This window comes from Aquarana catesbeiana, linkage group LG01 (assembly GCF_042186555.1).
Source record: "Aquarana catesbeiana isolate 2022-GZ linkage group LG01, ASM4218655v1, whole genome shotgun sequence".
In the NCBI taxonomy this organism is placed as follows: Eukaryota; Metazoa; Chordata; class Amphibia; order Anura; family Ranidae; genus Aquarana; species Aquarana catesbeiana.
In genome coordinates this window covers 418392700-418404969 of record NC_133324.1, presented here as the reverse complement: position 1 = coordinate 418404969, position 12270 = coordinate 418392700, and the positions used below count along the sequence as shown (strand labels likewise).

General features: G+C 42.8%; 1 pseudogene; it reads left to right on the top strand.

The window, feature by feature from the left end:
- The first annotated feature begins 2870 nt into the window (after positions 1 to 2870).
- LOC141124456 (5S ribosomal RNA) lies at positions 2871 to 2990 on the top strand (annotated as a pseudogene).
- The last annotated feature ends 9280 nt before the right edge of the window (positions 2991 to 12270 follow it).

Here is a 12270-nt window from a genome sequence, read left to right as displayed (position 1 = left end):
ACTGAAGGTTTGTTAATGGAACCCACCATGAAGGGTGAAGATTGGGTCTGTTGGTTTTACCACAGAAAACCCAGCGGCAGGAAAGGTAAGTGGAGTTTTTCTAAGGAATTTTTAAATCTTCTTATGGAATGCCTCCTTTAAAAAAAGTAAATGTTGTCATGCCTAAGTGTCACCACTGGGGGCTGTATGGCGCACGTACCTTCTCATGCTTTCCTCAGAGATCACGCTGTGTCACAAAAGCAGCAGGCTTTTTTCCTCCGGCTAGCAGGCAGACCTCCGGTAAGTTTGGTTTTTGCTTCCCCCAGACACACCCCACCAGGGCTAAACTCTCCCCCTCTTCATGAGGCTGAGCTTTAAGGGAGAGCTAAAAAAAAAAACGATTGGCAGAGCCGTTTTCTTTCACCGCTCCTACACGGCGGTTGCTTTCAGGTCTCCTCCATGCCAATCCTCTCTCACACACAAGCCGATCCCGTCAGATCGGAGGCCCACGCGGGAAAACTCTTTTATGAAAGTGAAAGGAGGGGGGGCGCAATGCAATGGAGGGGCAGGGCTTAACACTGCATTGGCATCCTCCACTGCGGGAGTGTGTTTAAAGAACAAAAAACTCCATTTGTGCTGGCTGCAAAAAGTATCGGAGGGACACAAGAGCAAAGAGGAGCATGAAAGAGGTTGGTGACACAGGCATTTCCTATTAGACACATTTACTATTTGCTTTAGGCTGAGCATTAATAGCAGCGGCAGTGGCTGACTATTGCTCAAGCAGTGAATGCGATTTTTTCTGGTAGTACCTCTGCTTTGTGCATCGGGCTAAGATCAGAAGGGGGGGTTGAAACACCCCCAAAAAAGAGCTAAAAGGGTCTCCCTCAAGCTCCGTTCGATACAGGGTAATCGTATCTTCATCAGGGGGAATTCTTTACGATTATGATTGAAGATAAGATTACCCTGTATCGAACACATGTAAGGCAGGGGCCAGGATGGTACGATAGGCAGTCTATCTGCCTGGGAGGAAACATACACCATGCTTGCAGCTGGTTAGTGATATTTATTAGGCTTGGGGTTGATTGAGGCTCGCAGGAATTGTATTACTTTCTGAAAAAAAAGGGGTTATCTGCTTTAATCACATCCCAGTGTGGGACTAAATGCGACAGGCTCTCATCCATTACCCAGGACCCTCAAACTGAGGAACTAGGGGCAGGAGAAGATGAATTCCCTCAGGGGACCGTGGTGAGGCTGATGACTCCTTTTCTGAGGTGTCAAATGCAGGAGGATCAGCTTTCACAATCTGTAAGATTGATGGTACAATTTCTTGCTGAATAGTCCGCTCCACATTTATGTACCCTTAACTGAGTGTTTGGGTTCGCTAATGCCTCCTCAAGCTGTGCGTGCCTTTTCCTGTCCATTCATTGCTGGAAAAGTTTTTTTGTATCTGAGTGGATTACCCAGATAAGCATTTTATTCCCTCCTAAAAAGTTTTCACACTTTATCCTATGGTGGAGAAAATTCACTAAGTAGGGTATAAGTATATGTGAATAAGAGTTTGACTTGTCCGGCAGACAATGCTCAAATGCAACGGATAAAAAGTTGGAAATCCTATAAAAAAAAAAACACTTTTTTCTCTGGCAGATTGAGTGTTTCAGCCTGTGCTGACAGTAATTGGTTAATCGTTGAGAGACCAGTTTAAATAGGTGTTCAAGGTTATTCTGCTCAGCAGGCCCAGGATCTGGCAGCTTTATGTTTGCAATAGTTGCTATGAGAGATTCTACCCTTCAGGCCTTGCACCCTTCGCTAAGCGCCATGCAAGAAGCTCCTGGCTAGTCTTCCTTTTTGCGGTGAAACAGCTATTTGGGGATGTTTTGGATAATACATCCAAAGAAATTCTAGTGGAAAAAGTACCCCTTTTGCCATTTAAGAAAAGGAGTAAATGCATTTTCGTTTTAAAGCTCCTTCTCCTGTGCCAGGGGCATTAGCCTCCAGGCAGTCATGACGGCTTCCGCCATCAGGTTCAAGAGGTAATCCTCAGAGTTAATCCCAGGGACAAAAGAGGTCTTGGGGGAGGAAACCTACAAGATACTGAAGCCTCCTTATGAGGAGGTGCCCCCGCTCGCTCGAATAGGGGGAATTCTTCTGCAGTTCTCAAGGATCTGGCAGGAAAAGTGTTGAGACGAACAGGCAACTTCCTCAATAGCTCCAAGGCACAAACTGGAGTTCTAAGAGTTCCCGTCTCCTCGTTTTCTCAGATCAAACGTTCCTAAGGATCCAGAGAAAAAGAAGTCTTTCTCTCAAGCATTGGACCATCTTTTGGCATCTCAAAAATCTAAATTCAGTTCCTGAATATAACCACTCTTTTTTCGCATGGAGTCAATCCAATCAGTTATCTCCATCCTACAAGGAGGAGAACTTCTGGCGTCAATCGACATCAAAGATGCATACCTCCATATGCCTATTTCCATTAAGGGCCCAAGGTATAATGATTAGGCTTACCTAGACGATCTGTTCTTCATAGACCAGTCGGTAGCCCGCTTAGACCAGAGTATGGTCACCATATTCAACTACCTGGAATATCTAGGTCAGATTATCAACATAGAAAAAATCTTGAGAAGGCTAAAATACTTGGGTCTGATCATAGATACACCCAGGAAAGGGTATTCTTGCCCCAGGCAAAGATCAGCGCCATAAAGGAACTGATTCAGGTGGTCGAAGCAAGATGAAGTCTTCTATTCAGCTTTGCATGAGGTTGTTAGGAAAGATGGGTGGCTTCATTCAAGGCCGTTCCTTATGCTCAGTTTCATTTGAGACTGCTGCAAAACAGTATCTTATCAGCTTGGAACAAAGGATTCAAGCTCTAGATTCCCAATGTGTCTGACTCCAAAGCCTACAGCCACATCACCCTGAAAGCGCCCGATCTCGTCGGATCTTGGAGGCTGAAGCAGGGTCAGGCCTGGTTAGTGCCTGGATGGGAGACCGCCTGGAAATACCAGGTGCTGTAGGCTGGGTGCGCCGGAGCTTCAGTTTATGGTTGATAACCAAAAATCTGCAAAGGGGAAAATCCTTCCTTAAGTTACCTGGGAAATGGTAACAACATATGCCAACCTTTTTTTTGGGGGGGGGGGGGGGGGTTGGAGAGCAGTCCTGGAAGAGGCAACTGTCCAAGAGAAGTGGCCCAGATCAGAAAGGGTCTTGCCCATTAAAATTCTAGAAATTCAGGCAGAGCACTTGGTCCTGAGGGCCTTAACGTTCAGTTTACAGAATTGTCCTGCCAGGATCCAATCCGACAATGCCACAGCAAAGGCCTATATTAATCACCAAGGGGGCACAAGAAGTTTTGCGGCCCAGAGAAAGGTGAATCATATCCTATCTTGGGCAGAAAATAATGTACTTTGAATATTGGCAGTCTTCATTCTAGGAATAAAAAATTGGCAGGCGGACTACTTGAGTCGCCAGCAGTTGTTCCTAGGAGAATGGTTCCTTCACAACGATATCTTCCTGTCAATATGTCAAAGATGGGGGATTCCAGACGTAGATCTGTTTGCATCCAGGTTCAACAAAGAAATCGACAACTTTGTGTCAAGAACAAAGGATCCACTAGCATGCGGAACAGATGCCTTGCTATTCCCGTTGAATCGGTTTTCACTGATTTATGCATTCCCTCCTATTCTGCCTGTGTTCACGACTTCTTCGCAGGATCAAGCAGAAAGGGAAGTCAGTGATTCTTGTGGCCCCCCCGCGGGGCCCAGGAAATCCTGGTATGCAGAGATCGTAAAGAAGGCAGTAGGGGACCCATGGACCCTACCGCCACGGCCAGACCTTCTCTCGCAAGGTCCGGTATTCCATCCTACTTTACAAATGCTAAATTTAACGGTTTAGCTATTGAGACCCACACTCTGAAGAAGCATGGGCTGCCAGGTTCAGTGATTTCTACCTTGGTTAATGCAAGAAAGCCGGCCTCCATAATTATATATTATGGAGTCTGGGAAGCATATGTGTCCTGGTGTGAAACCAGGGGTTGCACGCCAGGAAATAGGTCAAAGGTAGAATCCTTGACTTTCTGCAGATGGGGTTAGAAATAAAGCTGACCTTGAGTGCTTTCTAAGGACAGGTCTCGGCCTTATCGGTATTCGCATTCTTTGGTTTGTAACTTTATTCAAGGGGTAACACGGTTTAACCTCCGGTTAGGTCACCCCTGAACCCTTGGGACTTGAATTTAGTTTTGTCAGCATTACAAAACAGCCTTTTTTTGGGGGCCGATACGACAGATTCCCTCGGTCTTTTTTGACAAGGAAATTATTTTTTGTGGTAACCATATCTGCTGCAAGAAGGGTATCAGAATTGGCTGCTCTTTCTTGTAAAGAGCCATATTATTATTGTTTTCAAGGATAAGGTATTATTGCATCCTCATCCTAACTTTTTATTGAAGGTAGTATCAGGTTTTTTTATCTAAACCGGGATATTGTTCTACCTTCATTTTTTTCCAGAACCCTGTTCAATGGAAGAAAAATCACTACATTCTCTTGATGTAGTGAGAGCAGTCAAAGTATATTTAAAGGCAACTGCTCAGATTCGGAAAACGGATGTTTTGTTTGTGTTGCCTGAAGGACCTTAAAGAGGACAGGTAGCATCGAAATCTACTATTTTTAAATGGATTCGACAAGTAATCGTTCAAGCTTATTGTTTAAAGAGGTAGTTTCTACCCCTCAAATCAAAGCGCACTACTCTAGGACTGTTAGTGCTTCGTGCGCAGTGCATCACCAAGCCTCTATGGCTCAAATCTGCAAGACCGCAACTTGGTCTTCAATCCATACATTTACCAGATTCTATCAAGTGGATGTATAAAGACATGAGGATATCGCCTTTGGGTGCAGTGTACTGCAGGCAGCAGTATAAGTCCTCTGATCTCATGGTGCCCTACTTTTGTTGTGTCTCCCTTCCCTCAGTTGGCATTGCTCTGGGACATCCCACATAGTAATTACTATGGCTCTGTGTCCCGTGATGTATGATTAAAGAAAATAGGATTTTTATAACAGCCTACCTGTAAAATCCTTTTCTTTTGAAGTACATCACAGGACACAGAGGTCCCACCCCTCTTTCTAGTATACACGTGTATTGCTTTGCTACAAAACTGAGATACTCCCGTATGGCAGGGGTTTTATAGGGAGGCAACTTCCTGTTTAGGGTGTGCCAGTGTCCAGCACCTGAAGGTGCACTATAACCCACATATTAATTACTATGGCTCTGTGATGTACTTCAAAAGAAAAGGATTTTACAGGTAAGCTGTTATAAAAATACTATTATTTCTGACCATCATAACAACTGGTCAGACCTCTTACCTTGGACGGAGTTTGCTCACAATAGTGCCTTGAATTCTGCTTCCCCGTTTATGGCAAACTATGGTTTCCAACCTTCCATGTTGCCTGACTCATTTGTTCCGCAGAGCATCCCTGCATTAGAGGAGCATCTCCGTGGTCTTCGTTCCACTTGGGAACAAGTTCAGGAGACTTTGCGACATTCCAATGATAGGTACAGACTCCATGCTGACCGCAGATGCCTGCCTGCACCTTCCTACCAGGTTGGGGATGGGGTCTGGCTGTCATCTCGCAACCTCCAACTCCATGTGCCCTCACTGAAGTTGGTACCTCAGTTTATTGGGCCTTTCCGTATTCTCTGCAGGATTAACCCAGTCACTTATGCTTTAGACCTTCCTTCTAATATGCGTATCTCAAATTTATTCCATGTCTCCTTATTAAAACCTTTGGTCTGCAACCGCTTTACCACCTCGGTGCCACGTCCTTACCCAGTACAGGTTGAGAACCATGAGGAGTATGAAGTACATTCCATTGTTGACTCCTGTAGGTTCTGTGGGCGCATACAGTACCTGGTGCATTGGAAAAGGTACGGTCCGGAGGAACACTCTTGGGTCTCATCCTCAGACATACATGCCCCTGTCCTCCTCCGTACTTTCCATAGACGTTTTCCCCTCAAACCTGGTGGACCTCCGAGGGGGAGGGGGTACCTCCAAGACAATCACTGCCCTGCTAAAGAAGCTGAGGGTAAAAGTGATGGACTGGCCAAACATGTCTCCAGACCTAAACCCTATTGAGCATCTCTGGGGCATCCTCAAATGGAAGGCAGAGGAGAGCAAGGTCTCTAACATCCACCTGTCAGGGCTGGGCTCAGCCCTTTATTCTCAGAGCAGTCGGTTAATTGCCAGCTCCAATCTTTTCCACAGTGACATACCTCATGATGATATCCTGTTTGTCAGTCCTGCTGGTTACTTAAGCTGTTCAGTTCAGTACTTCTCTGCCTTCGCCTTGGTCAACACATCCAGAGACTCTCTCCTGTGTACCTGTGTAAGACTTGCTTGGCTGATGTCCCTTCTGGTTCCTGATCCTGCTTGCTGTTCCACTATGCTGATTCTCCAGGTTCCTGATTTCCTGGCCTGTCCTGAAGTACGCTGATCTCTGGCTCCCTGACATCCTTGCTTGACTGACTATCCATTTCCGTTACCGAACTCTGGATATGATTTGACTACGTTGCTCTGTTTACCTTTTACTATTATTAATTATTAAACAAGTGTGATTTTAACTGCACTTCTGTCTCGGTCTGATTCATGGTTTCTGACACCACCAGCTCTGTGATGTCGTCATGGAGGAATGGAAGAGGACTCCAGTGGCAACCTGTAAAGCTCTGGTGAACTCCATGCCCAAGTGGGTTAAGGCAGCGCTGGAAAATAATGGTGGCCACACAAAATATTGACACTTTGGGCCCAATTTGAACATTTTCACTGAGGTGTGTGCTCACTTTTGTTGCCAGGGGTTTGGACATTAATGGCTGCATGTTGAGGGGACAGCAAATTTACACTGTTATATAAGCTGTACACTCACTACAAGCTGTACACTCACTACTTTACGTTGTAGAAAAGTGTAATTTCTTCAGTGTTGTCACATGAAAAGATGTAGCTCAATTGCGAACAATGCCAACTGATAACAGTGAAGCAGAGGCAAAGGAAATTGTCATCTTACTAGATTTCTAATCAGCTGTTCTTTTATGCACTTATAGAACAGATATGAATACTCTTTCAATGGTAGTTTAAACAGACCAAACAAAAGAATTTAATTGTTAATGTTTAAGTACGCTAACAAAAAAATTCAGTCCCGTCTTCTCTTTGTTAGGCATAATTCCACTCAAAGACTCTTCTTTTCCTTTATGATGTTAATTCTTGGGAGCTGCTTCCTTTTCCCATAGTTTGCCATTTTCAGGATATGTATAATATAGTCCTTACATACATACAGAGGTAAGAGAATGCGCCAACACTGTTGGTCAGTAAAAGGCCCCAAGATTTGGGCTCAGTAAAGGATAAAATGCCTCCATATATTGGGGGTTAGTTGGAGGAAGGATACTCCTTACATTGATGGCCAGTGGGAGGAAGAATATTATTTGTACTAGTGGTCAGTGGGAAGAAGAATGCCCCTCTATGTGATGGTCTGTGGAAGGAAGTATGCCCCTTGCACTGGTGGTCATTGGAAAAAATGATTTACCTTATATTACAGGTCACTGGGAGAAAGAATATCCCTGATATCACCAGGAAGGAAGAATAACCCTTACATTGGTGATCAGTGGAAGGAAGAATACCTATTACATTGGTGGCCAGATGGAAGATGAATGCCCTTTACATTGGTGGTCAGTGAGAGGAAAAAGACTGTGCAAGCTTTGATGTTCAGCAGGAGAAAGAATTCCCAGGTGTTGTCAGTGGTTACATACCTAAGGGGACTATCAGTGTCCTACACCATTGACTTGCATGGGTGGTGGAAACATTGATTAAGGCCCATTGTATTACAATATGGAAAATTTGCAAATGCAGCCCAATTTAAAAAGTATGTATGGGAATGGCCAGAGTAAAACTGTGAGGACAGAAAGGTGGGTACTGCTGTTACTAATTATTCATTTAAATATCCAAGCTCTTTCTTTCTGATCCTGGCTTCAGTTATTCAGCGACCCACTTACCTGTAACAAGGCAGAAAGAAAGCAATCAGTTTTTTAAGATTTATATGAACATGACTATTTGCTGTGGCTGTATACATGGGGCAGCACAGTGGTGTAGTGGATAGCACTTTCACCTAGCAGTAAGAAGGGTCACTGGTTCGAATCCCAACCACGACACTACCTGTGTGGAGTTTGCATGTTCTCCCTGTGCCTGCGTGGGTTTCCTCTGGGTACTCCGGTTTCCTCCCACACTCCAAAGACATGCTGGTAGGTTAATTGGATCCTGTCTAAATTGTCCCTAGTATGTATGAATGTGAGTTAGGGACCTTAGATTGTAAGCTCCTTGAGGGTAGGGACTGATGTGAATGTACAATGTATATGTAAAGCGCTGCGTAAATGGACGCGCTATATAAGTACCTGAAATAAATAAATGAATAATTATAAGTTGCGCAGATAAGGCTACAATATGCATATCTATGGCAGTGAATTGCAGTCTTCCATTTGTAATCAATCTTGGTGGCAACACCAAGTATAAGGTAGATGGATTGCTCATGGTTTTCCCTGATATAAGCAAATGTCCTAAACCTTTACTCCCCCTCCTGCCTTCATAAGAATAAACATATACACTGAGCTAGTAAAACAATGAACAATCATTGGACTGTTAGATCATGCTTATGCACCTGACAGCCTTCGAATTTACTGGCTCACACCTACGTTCTATATTATATATAAAGTGTTACTGCACACAAAATGAATACTTAATTTTCTTCTATGTATAGTTTGCTGTTCTGTGCTCTTTACTTTGAAGTCTCACATTTTGCTCTGCAGCAGGTAGTAAGACAAAACCCATGCATATACCAGGTTAGCATTCCTTGAGCGTTCTCTGCCCAGTTCTCATGTCATGGGCTACAGAACACTTCCCCCTAACTTCATCTCAAATAGATAATATCACTTATCAAAGTTGTTCAACAATTCTATTTTCTGCTGGTAATAAATGACATCAAGAAGGATGCAAGAAGAATACTTTTTTCTCATCATTTGTAATCTATGGCAATATCTTATATTACCAACTTACTGATACATAATGATATCCCCTTCCCACCGAGCGTACGCAGATGTGCGTACTCGGCTTTCAGGGGTTATACCGAAAGGAGGGAGGTGTCAACCCAGTAGGCACTGTATATTTTTCTAGAGGTAAGCCCCCATCCCAATTTTTGCCAAACCTAAGCACCCCCTGAAGGAGTGTGATTCCTCTAGCGGGACTTTTTTCACGGGGTTACCTCTAATAAAGTAGAAAGTAGTAGAAGTTTATAGTTTTTGTATAAAAGTATTGTAGTTTATTAATTTAGCATCTAAAAATCATTACACATGACCTAACCATATAGACAATAAAATGGATGCATGTAAATGGGAAAAAGTAATTCTACAAATAAATGACCAAATGCAATGATACAGGTAGTAAAGAACCAATGATCATAGAACCCGACGTTTCGAGGTAAGCAAAAGGGGTTGACCCGTTCACTTCCCGTTTACTCGGCTGTCAATGGCGCTGGTTTTAAAAAGGTACACAGTATTCAGAATTGCCGTTTTCGGCGATCTGAATACTGTGAAGTGCAAAGGAAGGATCGGGGGTCTTTTAGACCCCCGATCCCTCCATAAAGAGTATCTGTCATCACCTATTACTGTCACAAGGGATGTTTACATTCCTTGTGACAGCAATAAAAGTGATAATTTTTTTTTTTTTTTTAAACACAATTTATAAAAATAAAAATAAATAAAAAAAATAAGAAAACATTTTTTTTTAAAGCGCCCCTGTCCCCGTGAGCTCGCGCAGCAAATAAAATGCATACGGAAGTCGTGTCCGCATATGTAAACAGTGTTCAAATCACACATGTGAGGTATCGCCACAATCGTCAGAGCGAGAGCAATAATTCTAGCACTAAACCTCATCTGTAACTCTAACCTGGTAACCGTAAAAAAAAATTTAAAGCGTCGCCTATGGAAATTCTTAGGTACTGTAGTTTGTCGCCATTCCATGAGTGCGTACAATTATAAAGTGTGACATGTTTGGTATCTATTTACTCAGCTTAACATCATCTTTTACATTATACAAAAATATTGGGGTAACTTTACTGTTTGGATTTTTTAAAATTCATGAAAGTGTCCCTTTTGCCAAAAATTTGCATTTAAAACACTGCTGCACAAAAATTTTATTCTCTAGATTCTCTGCTAAAAAAATATATATATATAATGTTTCGAGGTTCTAAGTAATTTTCTAGCAAAAAATACGGATTTTAACTTGTAAACACCAAATTTCAAAAATAGGCTTATGCCGCATACACACGAGCAGACTTTACGGCAGACTTTGTCCGGCGGACTTTTCGACGGACTTTACGACGAACATTCCGAATGAACGGACTTGCCTACACACGATCAACCAAAGTCCGATGGATTCGTACGTGATGACGTACGACCGGACTAAAACAAGGAAGTCCATAGCCAGTAGCCAATAGCTGCCCTAGCATCGGTTTTTGTCCGTCGTACTAGCATACAGACAAGCGGACTTTTTGACCGGACTCGAGTCCGTCGAAAAGATTTGAAACATGTTTCATTTCTAGGTCCGTCGAACTTTTGGGGAAAAAAAGTCCGCTTAAGCCCACACACGATCGAATTGTCCGACGGACTCCGGTCCACCAAACCAAGTATGCCATAAAGTCCGGTCGTGTGTACGTGGCATTAGTCATGAAAGGGATATAGAATACCTAAGCAAAAACATTGTAGCACAGTTTCTTTTAATTTCACTATTATATATATATGAATGACTGTCTGCATGTAAAATGTATATACTATGTATATCAGTGATGCAGAGCAGACATTCAAAGATACCTAAAGTCATATTAAGCAAATGATTTATGCTAAAGGAATTCATGATATTTCAAAGTTTATGTAATAGTTGTTCTGTGTGTACAATATGCTTTGCAGTGAAGGGGGAGTATTACACTGAAAGAATGTAAAGAGACATAAAGGAATATTAAAGGGATATATATAGATAGATATATCTATCTATATATATATATAAGCTTTACTTGAGGAAAACACCTAAGTACACTGTTTAAATACATATATTTAGGACGTTGCCTGGAGAGGCATGGAGTTGAATGCATTTGACTAGGTCTCCACTCGGCACATATTCATTTTTACTTCCTACTATTGCTTCCTACCTACTATTGTGTCTTTTCCATGAGCTCTGTCACACTACTTCATCCACTGGCGTTTGATCAGACCATACTAGACACTAAAAAGATCCTTGATGCCATCTTTACCTGCAAAATAACCTTTACCTCTACATTAGAGGAGGTTAAGGTAGATATCTCTTTGATCAGTCAAGACCTGCATAAACTCCAGGACAGGTGGCAGAGTCTGGGACAGGTGCAATCCATGTGGATGATCAAAACATGCCTCCAGGTGAGCGTGCTAGCAACTGCAACTTGTAGCTCGGATGCAAGATGACCTCAACAGGATGCACTGCAGTAACCTAAAGCTTTTTGGTCTGCCTGAAGGAGCTGAAAGATTGGATCTGCCCACCTTCCTTGAATGCCTTCTGATTGACACCTCTGGTCAAGGCCATTTCTCTCCTATCTTCATGGAATGCACCCAATGACCAGCTTCAAATACACCCACCACACTGGGCCCCGTCAGGCACCTTTATCATGACAATGCTCAACTACAAAGATAGGGTTACTGTCCTACATCTCATGAGAGAGAAAGGCAAAATTTCTATCTGCAATACCTAAAAAGTGGTGTTCCCGGACTTTCCAGACAAAATCCAAAGATAAAAAGTTTCTGCAGGCCAAGAAACTCCTGAGTATTCTTCACATCAAATACACCATAATGTATCCAGTCCACCTTTGAGTTGTGGATGAAATCTGCACACACTTCTTCACCAGTCTGGAGGGCATGTTTGCCAGTGGCCTGGAGCAAGAGTACCAATCTACTCCATATATTTGCAGCCTTGTTAAGTTAAACCCCAGCTATAATCGCGTCTGACACTGGTGTCTTCCAACAACCTTGCTCTTTTTTTTCCATTTACCCCTTATTTTTTATGGTACTTGGGTCACATACCTGGTATCTAACTGAAATGTGGATCACAGCTTGTATTTTACCATTGCCCCCTGTTTAGGTTATGTCCTTGTGTCATTAGGACCTCTTATTTCAAGCTTCACTACATGTTAACCTGTTCTTTGGACTGAATTAGTATTTTTTGATTACACTCTTGCATTTTATCCTACAGAC